This window comes from Mugil cephalus, chromosome 19 (genome assembly GCF_022458985.1).
Source record: "Mugil cephalus isolate CIBA_MC_2020 chromosome 19, CIBA_Mcephalus_1.1, whole genome shotgun sequence".
NCBI lineage: Eukaryota > Metazoa > Chordata > Actinopteri > Mugiliformes > Mugilidae > Mugil > Mugil cephalus.
The window spans coordinates 7470942-7484695 of record NC_061788.1 but is presented as its reverse complement, the minus strand read 5'-3'; the positions used below and the strand labels follow the sequence as shown (position 1 = coordinate 7484695).

The window sequence follows — 13754 nt, the reverse complement described above, 5'->3', positions numbered from 1 at the left end:
AGCAGGATGCTCAACAGTCTTTGGTTTCACTTAACTGATTTAAGATTCCTTATACAGCTGCAGTCATGGTCTGTGTGTTTTGTTTGCAGCCTCGTCTTTAAATAATGCACAGAAAACACACCTTTCTCAAACTTCTCAAAAAATGGCAAACCTGCAGCTTTTTGCGTGATCCTTCTCTGAACGACACGAAACAAAAAGACAAAACATTTCTGACACATCACGAGCAGCTTAGCTGCACCTACCCAGGCTCATATCACATACTGCATGCATCTTGGTGTCTGATGGCAGAAAATAGACAATTTAACAGGAAGCTGCACTTGGTGAGAAAAAAAAACGAGAGAGGCAGGCATATATTTTTTGATGAACTGAAGTTGAACAGGGGCTCAAAGATGCAGCCCTAAGGCTGCAAAACCACAACGGCTACAGATGTACAGAGTTCTCGCTTGTCCTGATTCTGCATTATGTGCAGCGTGTGGCAGCTGTGAAACTATCACCTTGAAGGGAAAGGGGGTTTAAACTCTGTTTGTGAAAATCAGAGGAGGTGTTACAGGCGATAACATAAGATAAGATAAGACTTTAGATATTCCCATGAGTATTCTCATCCTTTCTTTATACCTTTGTATTTCCTATTTATTTAGGGCTAACTGTTGCCAAGTAGAGGTGTTCAGATGATTTATAGCTGATGTTAACAATTTTCAGTGCAGAGGAGCCGGGTGCGGCTGCAGCCCCTACGCTCACAGTGGGTAAGAGGTGAGCCACTTCCGAGGCAGTTTGTCATTCAGTTAGGCTGACACCTAAAAACCTATGAAACAAGGTATTGAGGTTATGACTCACAGACAACTAGAAACAAAACATTTTCCATATCAAACCCTGAAGCCACTGAAGCCACCCTCGTGGTTATTCATCCGTCAGTTAGGTTTTCTCTACAATAAGCACAGAGCTTCCCACTGCCAGGGGTTTAATTGCAAATAAGTGCATTTTCAGATTAGATCCGATTGATCGGTTTGCGTCCAAGGGCCCGACCTCTACCGACTCGCATACATACGCTCATACCACCGTCTACAGCGTTCGCTTTTACACAAATCCAACTGACACAGATCCTGCAGCTAACAGTTTAGATCGCTGCTACTTTTCTTTTGGAAGACCAAGTCCCAGCACAGTTCTGAATATCTTTTGGAAGCTCTTGTCTAACTAAATGTCTTGCGCAGTTCGATTTTGTGTCCTCACCACTACTACACCGGACCACCTTTTCCGTTGGTGTACCATTGTTTGACACTGGTGCAGAGAGGAACCGTGCACTGATCAGCGTCCTGGATACGGTGCACACTTTAGATAAAAAAAAAGATGTAGAATCGCAAATGTGCACTTAACTCCGGTTGGGTTGGACTGTACCAGAAAGCTGAGCTATCGCTGAATCACTCTGTCTCATCTCTGCCGTAGCTGCTGGAATTAAATGGAAATTCAGAGTTGCCAAGGCGAAGGTTGTGCCAAACCATTTTCTGTTGTAGTGCTGAATATGTGTCATCTTAAGGTCATCTTTGGTTTCCCGATCTCGGCCTTTAAAGTTGGATACCATATGGCAGAGACAGTCACTGATTGTGATGAAGGGGGAGGGACGATCCTAGTGAAAGCCTAATCTTTCTACAAGTGGCCTTTAAGCCCTTAAATAAACCGAGGCTCACTTGATAGCAAGATAGGAGCAGAATAATCCCCAAACATACACACACACTTTGGATGTGTGCCACATACGAACAGGACACCCGTGAAGGTGCAACATCGCATATTGTGTCAGTTTACAAAGGTCTTAACCTCCACGCGGGGTCAAGCCACACACATGTATAAACACAGTGACCACATGAAAGCGTTCTGCATGTGTTTTCACGCTTCGTCACGTATCGGCACTTTTCTACGGGCCGTTCGGCATTTTCAGGAGCATCCCCTTGGCCCCATTAAGGACATGTATAATTCATTCCATATTGTGACGAAGAGAAGCAACGCCGTCTAAAAATACTTTAAGATGTTCAAAGTCAGTCAAAGTGACAAAGAGGATTGTCTTCCTAAAATGAGAAAAATGAAAGTGAAGCCTGTGTGAACTGCACCATTGACTTTTATCCCAGCAGCAGAAGTTATTATGCAGCTATCTCTGCAACCATGTGACCCTTGGCACTACACAGTTGTTGTGCGCCATCAGGAGCAAAGAGGAGGCAGACAGGGAGGCAAAGGGTGAAGCGTTAAGGAGATTGTTGTGAGGGGAAATGCAGCCGGCGAGACGAGAGGGAGTCAGAGGGGAGGAGACAGCATTATCTTCAGTTTGAGCAAAAACAAGGAGGCTGAAAAAGTGTAATGAGAGGCTAATGAGGGACCTGGACAACCGCTGGTTCTGTTTTTCAAACAGAAAAGATGGTTATTTGTGTCTGCCGCTTGTTGATTTTATTATCACAGCGGTCAACCCGTTTTCATGCCCAGAGCCAAAAATAAGTTCCACTTTATACGTTTAAAGGGAATAGTTTAGTGTTTTTGGAATGATTCCAGTCTTGTGTCTCGACGTCTTGAGTTAGATGAGATGCCACGCTTATGACTCTCCATTAAATAAGAGGTGATTATGTCATTGTAAAAAGTGGGAGTGGTGGAAGACAGCGGTGACTTTTGCTTTCCCCAAATTCAAAACAACTTCTGCACCAGTGCCCTATGTTTTTCCTCCCTTTATGCTAAGCTAAGCTAAGCTATCTGTAGCTTTATATTTAACAGACATAAGAGGAATGGGCAATAACTTTTTGTACTTGTAGCTATTGCTTATGACTCCTAATCAATAATATGGAACTGTTTCTGATACCCAAGGTTTACAAAAATAGATAATGGCTAAGGATAGCGACACAACAAATTTATTCCACCAACTGAAGTACAACCACAAGCACCAGATAAGGGTGAACAGACAAATTTCTGGGGACAGTCCCCATTTTCGATAACCTGTTTACCAGCTAAAGTAGTACCCGAAAATTGTCCCCGATTTTAGCCTTTTATGAATGAGAGAAAAAATGTTGCGTGCAGACTACAGCAATATTACAGACATAGTAGTTTAACTATGTTTAGATATGAATAAATATGTCAAAATAAATGAAACCGTGACCGGTGAATTCATAGAACCCAAGTTACATTAGTAACTTTTGTTGCTGTGTCATTGCTTTAGGTTTTAAAGCATAAAGCTTCAGTGAGGTTTCCCCCTAAACAATGAATTTAAAGTCCTAATATACTAGGAAATACATGCCTGCCGCTAACAGGCCCAACGCTCCACATTTAAGTCAAACGAGTACAAAACACAACCAACTATAACAGAGCAAGCATAAATTTGGAATCTGCTCAACTGGGAAAAGCAAAATCCTTCCTCTATTACATTTTTACCACCAAAAATGTCCCTTTGACGCTCCCTGGGTTGTGTTTTTATTCCACTTCATAGCATTCAAAGAACCCAGTTACATTAGTAACTCTTGTTTCTCCACAACAGACTCTGTCATATTACAAATCTGTGGAGCCTACGCATTGTACATTCCCACTGATGCTTCATTTTTCAGCTGTGGGAAATAATCATTGCTTGTTGACGTCACCGTGAGACTGTTGTCACGAACAACAGATTTAAAACTGTTAGAGTTTTGCCCAATGTTCATAGCTTTAATCAGCATTCAGCAAGATTCCCACACTTAAAAGTCCCGCAAAGGTCAAGAGAAACAACCATCACTATCAAAAGAATAAAACGACATCTGATTCAACAAAAACAAGTTATATAATCAACCCAACCCGCCTCTTTAAACCTATTTTGTGACAATGTAATAATGCCTTGCTCTTTTCTCCAGTAAGTTAATTCTTTATGAGCAGCAGGAGTTCGTTCGAAGGGCATAGTGTTGTTTTTGTGAGATAGACAGCATCACTAAAACTGTCTGTTGTTAGACTTTTCTCATTTCCTAGTATTTGAAAACTTTTTTTTCCCCCTGTAAAACAGGATTTAAGCCACCCTTGAGTCATTTCCTTGTTTTTGCCATAGTGCACAAGAAAATATCCCACAGTGTCGTGCCAGAAGAGACACATAAGGAGTTTACGGACACTAAAACATATACACACACATACTTGTGGTGCACCGGGGTTCTCAGTACCTGCTAAACACCGATAGCTTCAGATCCCGGACATGTGTGTGTTTGCAGCCAGAGCATTGCTGCATCTGTGCACCAGGCCTGTCCAGCCCCTCCAGCCTCCATGCCTCCCTCCCAAGTCAGCAGTGGGCCAGAGCTATCCATCAAACTGGTATCGCACAGGGAGCAGTGGAGCTGCACCGTCCGCCTGGAGCAACATGTTCGCATTAACCTCTCCAACAAGAGGCCAATGCGAACGGCCATGTCGGTCGTGACGCTGTTCCCCCAGACAAAAGTGTCATGGGAAAAAAATCAACTGAACTTAAGGGAGCATGTAACGTTTCACCTGTAGAAACCGGAAAAGAAATTATTTGCACGATGTCAGAGGTTCGAATGGAGTGAGAGCTGTCTGTTTGTTTTAAATATAATAAGTTTTATATTCATTCGTATCAGATTAATCAGAATGAGTTTTTCATTTTGATTCATATAAGGGTTCTGGCTGTGAGGTCAGCTTTTGACTGTTTATGTATGCTTTAAAAAATCGGGAAAAGTATATGTTTCCATAACTGTAAGAATATACAATATTGATTGGGAAGCATGGTATGATCAATATTGAATGACTCATACTGGAAATGGCAGCCTGCTATTCTATATGGAGAAAATACCCCTTTTTTGTATGCTTTATGTCCTTTATGTTTAAATAACCCATCACATTTGGGTCGAGATTGATGAGAAAACATCCTATAGCACCTGAGGTTCACCATCAGAATGAAAAGACAACATGCTAGTTATTTTTAAAATACAAGTTCCTTTTTTTTATCATCCTCCCTTGAGTATTATTGAGTCCCCCGACACAGCAATTGAGAAACACACAGTCTCTCTGGGCATTGAATGCCCCGGCGTGTACACAAATTTAACTTTAGACAAGTTGAATTTCTGATTCATGTTTCCAACTTGAGAGGATAATACCAAGTCACTCAGTAACACGTATCTTGTGGCCTTATGTCAGCAGCAGAGAGGAAATGCTGCATTGGATGTGAGAAAATTTTGACAGTAAGTGTTGCTGAGGGAACTGAAGCGGTCTATATCTGTCGTCACATCAGCGGCTTCTTTCAGTCAGCGACGGAGTGTGTGTCCTGTGCAGGGTTTGTGTTTTCTGTTTTTGAGTAGCCTTGAAATAACAGAGCAGAAGCCAAACTTTAAGGGGAGTTGTGACACCCCACAGAGAGAAGGAGTGTGTTGACAGGGGCAGGATTCACCCCCCGCCACTGTGACCTCGTCCACACTAACGTGGATGTGTATTTCTAACTTCTTTAGGCTTCAGTCAGCACTTCAGTGTTCAGTGCTCTAAAAAAAAAAAAAAAAAAGCTAAAAAACTCAACATATGCACCGTTACTCACATCTATGACTTGCAAAACACACTGCTGAATCAAAAAGAAAAGAAAATAATAATTTCTGAGAATCTAAATAATTATATTATTGCCAGATGTGCTTGTTGCAATTACCCCTTCTCTTGCCTGTTCAGATTTTTCATTTCTACATTGTTCTCTTACAGTCAAACCGAGTCACATGACACCAACATTACGCTAAACACACATGTTTTGTGTATATTACGCTCGCTAAAGTAGCGTGTAAGCCGACTCTTTTAATAACAGTCTGTGCTGGGATTAGAAGGCCTTCAAATTATTTCTGTCGTGTATGCTTTTCCTTTTCAGCAGGTGATGCTTTTACACAACAACCCACAATTAACTATTATTTATATGTGCTGTTATCATGTACACTAAACACTCATTTAAGTGATTTTCTCATGGATTTAAATTAGGTGGTTGTGCTTCTGAGCTCAGTACTACTTTCAGAAACACATTGTTTTATAAATAAATGTGTTTATTCACTTTCTTTTTTAAGAAGTAGATGAAATAATGGTACCACCCTTGTGTCTGTGCATTCGATGTGAAGGAAAGGCAGGTTATGGATTAGCTTAGTTTAACTTAACATAAAGGCTGAATATGAGCTTGTACAAAGTTATGAAATCCACATATGAATGTAGTTACAGCTCACTAACTAACATTTTGTATCTTTAGGAGTAATATAAAACAGGTTTCAGAGGGAGTTAGCAATCAGCTTCAGAGCTACAGCACCTGGTTTACATTAGCCTGGGTGGTGTCCTGTTCACTGCATTCACATTAGCTTGGTAACTGTTAGCCTCTGTGGCTGCTAGACTAATGCTAGCTCCTGAAAGCCAAGTATTTCGTATTGCCATGTTTAAGACTCCCCATGTCATAATGACACAAGTTCATGAGTTTAATTTGAAGGCAGTAAAAGTCATGGGAACTCTGCTGCTAGTTAACAGCCGCTCAAAGAAAACCACCGAGGTTAACAGTTTGCAGTTTAACAAGCTAACCAGGTAACTTAATGCCGGGAAAGCAAAGCGGATAATGTGGGAATATCAAGAAAGAAAAACTCACAAGTTTGTAAATACTACAAGAAACCATTTGGACTCAACATGAAGAAGGTAAACACGGCCCCATTTTTAAGGCAGTATTATTAAAAGAGCTGGTTAGTATAGCATAGCATAGCATGGACAAACATGTGTGCATACTTTTATGTACTTTTTACCCAGGCTTCTTCAGCTGCACACATGATCATTTTTATTTCTTTTTAAAAAAATGTCTTGTTTATAAAGATTTTATATTTGCCCGTCTCGTATCCAGTTATGACATTCAAAGTTGAATCATCATTTTTTTTTTCTTTGTGAACAGTTTAGACAAATTGAACTTTAGAAGAGTTGTCAAATGGATTTTTTCCAACTTTGGACAGAGGCCAGCTGGCTCTTTGCCCCCTGTTTTCAGTCAGCATTGCTAACCCAATTATCTCCTGGGTGAATGAAAATCTGAGTAAGCATGTTTGTAAAAAAAAAATAAAAAAAAAATCTATCTCTCAAAATGATAAAAAATGGCCTTTGCCAGCTTCGTGAAGCAGATACGGAGCTTGAAACGGATCTTTTTTGAATGTGTCCACTTAGCCAGCAGAGTCGGAGAGCTAGAAGCACTCACGTATTCCTGCACCACTAATGAAAATTTAAGCAACGTAAGTGGCCAGCGCAAATCAATGTGTTGGTCTGTTAAGTGGACGTCTGGCCAGGAACGTTCTTATCACTTCATTATTAAAAACAAACTAAAGAAAGCACGGATAAACAGCACTGTAAGTATAATTATAGCGTGGTATTTAAGATGAGATGTGCTAGTTATTAAGGTGTCAGAACTGAACAGTTTGGCCTTGACAAAGTGAAACTTCCTGTGTGTCACCAGTTTCTATTTGCTTTCATTGACTTTGCAAAATAAACCTACAGTGATGCTGTAAGAGCCGGTAATGTGGCTCTGGGTTATATTATTTTCTCCCTCTGCGTCCCCTCATGCGTGATTATTGCTGCTTATTGATTCAGTGGGGAGGTGTTTCTTTGACCCCTGTGTGTGTGTTTAATTTGATGCGACCCAGGAGCCCCCCCGTCCTCCTAGCGTCTTCCTGTACCTTAAAACTGCAACGATCAGCAGATTGAGCAGACGAAGCATGTGTATGTGTCTGCTGGAAGGATGTGGCTGGGCGAGTGTCAGCCACCCCTGCATTATAGACAGAGAGAAGTTTGGGTGGGATGAAAGGTTTGACAGCCACCAGGGGGGATGATGTCATGTGTGGGTTACAGCTTGTAAGCCTGGATGTTTTCTGCGCCAGTGAAAAAAAAAAAAACGGAGCTCCAGAGAATACATCTGGAAGTTTCACAAAGTGAAATCTGACACCGTCGCGCCAATTTTCAGTCGATGAATGAGGGGATGCTGGGAAGGGTGGGAGAAAGGGAGGCAGGGTCGGTGATGAATGGCGGGAGACGTTGTAGAGGGATGTAGGATGTTCTTGAGGGACATAGGGATGGGGGGAATGAATTAATGGATGGATGGAGTAGAGGAAGCAGGTTAAGTAGCAGAGGGAGATGGTTTTAGCCACACCAGCTGAGTGTCTCTAGTTTAGTCTGAAATATTTCAGCAGCTAGTGGTTGGAATGCCATAAAATTTTACGCAGGCATTAATACCAGAATATAAATCTTAATGACTTCAGTAAAACCATGACTTTTTTTCTTGCACCACCACAAGGGTTGATACTGTAGTTTTTAGTGACATGAGCTTTAAAACCCTTGGTGTGGCCGTCACCTTATGTTATTTAATCTTCACTCTATAATTGTTGTGGATGCTAAGTTCATTAACAGCATCTAAGATTAAGTTGTTTTGTAGTATTATTTGTTCTTCATGTGTCTTTTTAATGTAAATTTTTAAACTGTATTGCATTAATATTGAATGCATTTTTAAAATACCCTGGATTTGGGTTAATGTGTATTTAAAGAAATTTAAATTTGTGGGTGGAAATTTAAAACAAATATATATATAAATGTCTAATCAACCAAAGATTTTGCGACCCCTGTTGAAGACCTATGCTCTAGGGCGCAGCTAATCCTTATAAATAAATAAAAATAAATCTGTAGTTACTGTGTGATCGATCCACATCCAAAATGGGAATAATCTACATATTAGAACTGATCCTGAACGCCTCCAGTATAAACACATGGAGCGCAAGAACTGCTGCTTTTCTGCTAACCTACACAGTTAAAGAGGTACTAGCAGGTTTACTGTTCTGACAAGTCATCTTATTTATCCAATCCTCCTCTGCTCACTCGTTATTACTAAAAAGGGGAGGAATCTGCCCGCTCTGCTTAGATAGACACACGCAACACATGTCCACATTCATGACCTCTCGTGCCCACTGCTGCACGCCCACGTACTGCGCATTTTCCAAGAATAAAGCAACAACCGAGCAGACAGCCAAATAAGATAATTAAGTCAAAGTTAGCTGCGCTAAAACCTGTCAGAAGTTCAACTCGTGATGTCAATCCTACAAATGGTTATAGAGGAAAGTGTGGATTTTGTTGCAGGGAGAGACCCTAAAATAGGCTGTAGTCAGACGTAGATAAATGGAAAGTTTGAGGATGGAGATGAGAAAGAAGAGCGGTGGAGAGAAAAAAAAATTTAAGAAAAAGATAAAAGAACACAGACGGAAATCTGGAAATGTTTCAGCTTCATAACTTCTTCAGAATGTGAAGCTTCCCTCCCTTGCCAGCTTCGTCTGTTGTTAAATGCCAGCATATGCTGCAAAACAATTTCAGATCCCACCCAAAGCCCTATCTGACCTTATGCCTTTGAAGGGTCAAGCACCAGCCCATCATAAACACATGCATCCCTCACTCCATCATTAACAGTGTCCCGTTCCTGAGCTGCTACAGATGTTTGCTTACTTTGATTTTAGGACATTTGTTTTAACTCTCTGTGCTGAATAACCTTCACAGCTGACATGTTTCTCGGCACAGCCAATTAAGGTTGAGTTCCGGGGGTTACTTAATAACTTTGTAGCTCACAGGTGCTGATTTGAGCTAAGCTTTAAAGCTGTTTATAGCTACTTAGATATGTTACAGATGAGCAGGTGCCACTCGGGTATGTGTTTTTACTGTAGCTTTGAAACCCACAGGTGCTGAGTTGAGTGATTTTTATAGCTGGCTTCATGTCTCACAGGCCAACAGGGGCCGATCCGTGCCGCTTTCTGACTTCTGCCGCTTGCCCAGACGTCTTGGCGTTGGTGAATGCCGAAAGGGAGCCGTTTCGGTTTTGATAAGTGTGGTCAAGAGGGCAGTCATGTGTTATTGTGGGTGAGTGTGGCTGACGGTCTGCCAGGATCAATCGGGACCACATGGAGCTTGACTTAAAACAGACCCGTTGTAGACTTTAGTCTGCGATACTTGAACCAATTTAGATTTAGAGGAACTTCTGGTGAACGAGAATGAGATTTCTCTCATGATAAATAGTGACGTGCGTGTTTCGTACAGTACATTTAAAGAGCAGCAGCTTCCAATCCTCTGGGTCTACACAGGGTGCGTTCAGGTCAAATTACACTACAAGCGTTGCCATGTGATGAGCGTGACGTGCTACATATCAAAGTTGAGCTGTCTTCAACGTTTCTACAATGGCGGCGTGACGGAGCAGTCGTAAAAAAGGTCAACAAGCGCTTCAGTAAAACTTCACCCGACGTCTAGCACCATAGTTCAGATCGCTAGCATGCTAATAGTCGCTAACTGGCACCGAACACACTGAATGTTGGAGTCTTTACGTTGGCAAGTTTTTGGTGATGAATTAAAGACACGTTTTAATCTTTTCTCAGTGACGTTAAATCAATAGCTGGTGAGACATTTTATTGAACCCTACTTTAGTGCCAGTGTCTGTGAGAAGCTTTTTCTGGGAATCATGAATAACACAGTTTTTTTTTTTTTTTTAAATAGCTGTTAAGATTTTTATTAGCTAAATGATAACCTGGTGAAAGGGAAGTTACAGCTATAGCAAAGTCATTAGGCACTGTCCTCTGGGGACCATGGAGACTGTGTGAGATATTCTAGTGTTTACTGAACCTAATACACTGTAGATAGAAACTAATTTTGGATTGAGTACAATATGAATCCTTCAGGCAAAAGCTCATCAGGTCAATTTCTATCCACAAACGGATGAGCCTGCTTTTTGTTTGTCTTTTCCAGGGAAGATGTTAGCCCAGCTCACAGAAATAGCCACTTACATAACACACTTTGTTTGATTTGAGCTGCGTAGGGATGGGAGACACCAAATACAGCAAAATGAGATTGATTTACGCAAAGTATGCGTCTGCCAGTGGACAGAGGACGTCCCCAAATGATTTAGAGCTCAGGCTGGCGTGACTCTGAAATGCACTTGAGCCTCAGTCTGTGATAAATGTAAAAAGCCTGACTGGCCCACAGCCATCTTAAATCAGCCAAATTAGCAGTGTGAGAGAGAGAGTGTGTGTGTGTGTATATGTGTGTGTACCTGTGGATTTGTGGGGACGTATAATCAGGTTAATAGAAACAGGAAATGGAGCTTCTATGAGAGACGGAGAGGAGAGGTCACGGAGGAAGTACTGGAGGGATTGAGGGGGGAAACAGAGGAGATAATATTTCTTGACTGGGATTTCTCAATATGACGCTGCAGGCTGGTTTGCTCTCTCTAGGAATGTAAAAGTGGTAATCTTATATGAAATCTAAGTGACGGACATCTAAACATGTCTGGCACCAGTATGTTTAGATAACTCCTCTGTTTATAAGAAACCAGTGAGAGGAACCGTAACAGATAATTGCGTACAATTTACGTCTCTACGCCGCCTTGAATTATGGACCACATATACTCAGTGGTAACTGTATGTGCTGCTCTTTCCGTCTTTCTCCTTCAAATCACGTCCTGTTAAAATACACAGGAGACTACACTGTGTATTCAGTGGTGTCCAGCGTCACACCAGGAAGTGCCCTGTAATAACTTAGTCACTCCGTTGTGTCAGTGCAATCACTTCATGGGCTTTTTCACATCAAAGATTGCACAAATCCGCTCTTCCCCTTCCTCCCACCCAAACTGTTCCCCCAACTTTTACCATCTCCCAGCCACTAAACTGTTCTCCTATGGTTTCTTCAGAAGAGGTGCAGAACGTTATCAGGAAGATGAAACCCTCCTCCACCCGTGCCCTGGATACTCTCCAAACTTCCCTGATAAAAACTCATATCAACGTCTCTTCATCACCTCTATTATAAATCACTCCCTCCAAACTGGCAACGTTCCTCCTGCCTTGAAGAACGCCATAAAAATTGAACCTGAAAAATTCCAGTCTGGTTTCCTTTCTGTCCATCTCACAGAAACTGTACTGTCACAAATGACCTTCTCATGTCATTCGATGCTGAGACTTATCTGCTGCTTTTGACACAGTCGACCATGAAATTCTACTCAACCGGTTTCACCTCACCACTGGACTTACTGACACTGCCCTTAGTTTGTTCCAGTCATACCTCACAAACCGGACAGAATACATCTCCCTGGGTCTCTCCAAATAAAAGCTACATGCAGTCCCTTGCGGTGTCCCCCAGGGGTCTGTCGTTGGCCCCCTTCTGTTCATCCTCTGCCTTATTCCCCTTGGTCAGATCATCAGCCGTCATGGATTATCATTCCACTCCTACGCCCACATCTCTGTCAGAACTCACCACCTGTCTGGAGGAGATAAAGCTACAGTAGTGGTGGTTACTAATGTAACTTTAGTTCTGTGAATTCACTAAATCTAGAAGAAAACTTTCTGATACTCCAAATAAAAAAAGAAACTCAAAGGTAGAATTACAAACACACACACAAAAACTGTCTGTTAAACACTAATGTCTCTGTGAGGCTGTCTGATATTTTGACCCGGTAACATTTAAACACTCATCAAAGATACTGCAGTTCTTTCTGAGGGTAACATGCATGCATCTTTTAAGTTTCATGGCAAGCTACCCATTAATAGTTGAGTAATATTCAGCTCAAAGACGTGAACCTCAGTCAGGGTTACACCAAATTAATCAATTTAGAAATGGTATTAAGCGTGGTGAATATATATAACTGCGTGCAGGAATTTGACCCCCAGATCAACAGATACACTCAAGGCTGATGCTTAAATCAGTTAATATGTTAAAATATCTGTATGTAAAGTGAATAATTGAGACAGTTATTTAGGTAGATTCAGAGTATTAGTGCAGGAACCCACCAAACTAGCTTTAAAAAAAAAAATGCAGACAACAAAGACCACTGTAAGGTCGCCTCACGCCACTTTTATCTGCACCCAAAAGTAGCACAAAATTAGTCTTCATTCATCCTCTGAGGATCAAAAATATATAAATTTCAAGGAATTCTATTCAGTGATTATTTGAGAAGGATCCAACTGTCCAAACAACCAGCATCTTCATCCCTTCAGCTTCTGCAGCAGCACTAAAACGTCTAATTACTTCTCTCCAGACTACTTATGGCAGCTCTTTATAGCGTTGGGGTCAGCTACAAAGCATCATCATCAAAGGACAAATAGCTGTTTTTTATTTGTGTCTCTATGTATGTGGTCTGCGTTTGCACGTTCTGTTTTAAATCCCCCAAAATCCCTGTCCTGTTCTTCTCCTCTGCTCTCCCTCATAAGTCCGGGAATTGAATAAATTATATGAGAGGAATTCCCTGGCACAGTAAATATAAAGAGTGTCATTGTGGTGCAGGCACAATGAGACATGGATGGATTTATATAGGCCCTCTGTGATATACTCGGCTCAGAGACAGACGGACCCAGACGGTACAGGGAGCAGAGAGGAAGCCATTGTCCTGCAGGTCAGACTGAACCCTGACCAAAATGCTTCACAGTGGTGTTAGAAATTCCTCCAGCGTACTCCAGAATGAATGAATGAATGAATGAATGTGTGTGTGACTTATGGTTCGCTGAGTTTGCGCCTCGTCTGAGTGTACTATATACTACCAAACGTTATTGACAAAAATAGAAGCATTTTGCGGCTAAAATTTAGCTGCATCAAGATATTGTTTTACCAGATCCGTTTGTTTTTCTCTTCCAGGCTGAATTTAGAGTATTTTACAAACATTTGTTGGGACTGTTTATTGCTTTCTGAAATTAGGAAGTTTGAACACATCTCACGTTTCAGAGTTCATTAATCAGTCAGTTTATTTAATATGAATTCCCACTGGGCAGCGGGTA

The 13754-nt window shown here is 41.4% G+C and overlaps 1 protein-coding gene across 1 annotated transcript in view; it reads left to right on the top strand.

Moving 5' to 3' along the window:
* The window catches only part of itga1 (integrin, alpha 1), a 49420-nt gene that overhangs the window by 5514 nt on the left and 30152 nt on the right, over positions 1-13754 (top strand). The window lies entirely within an intron of this gene.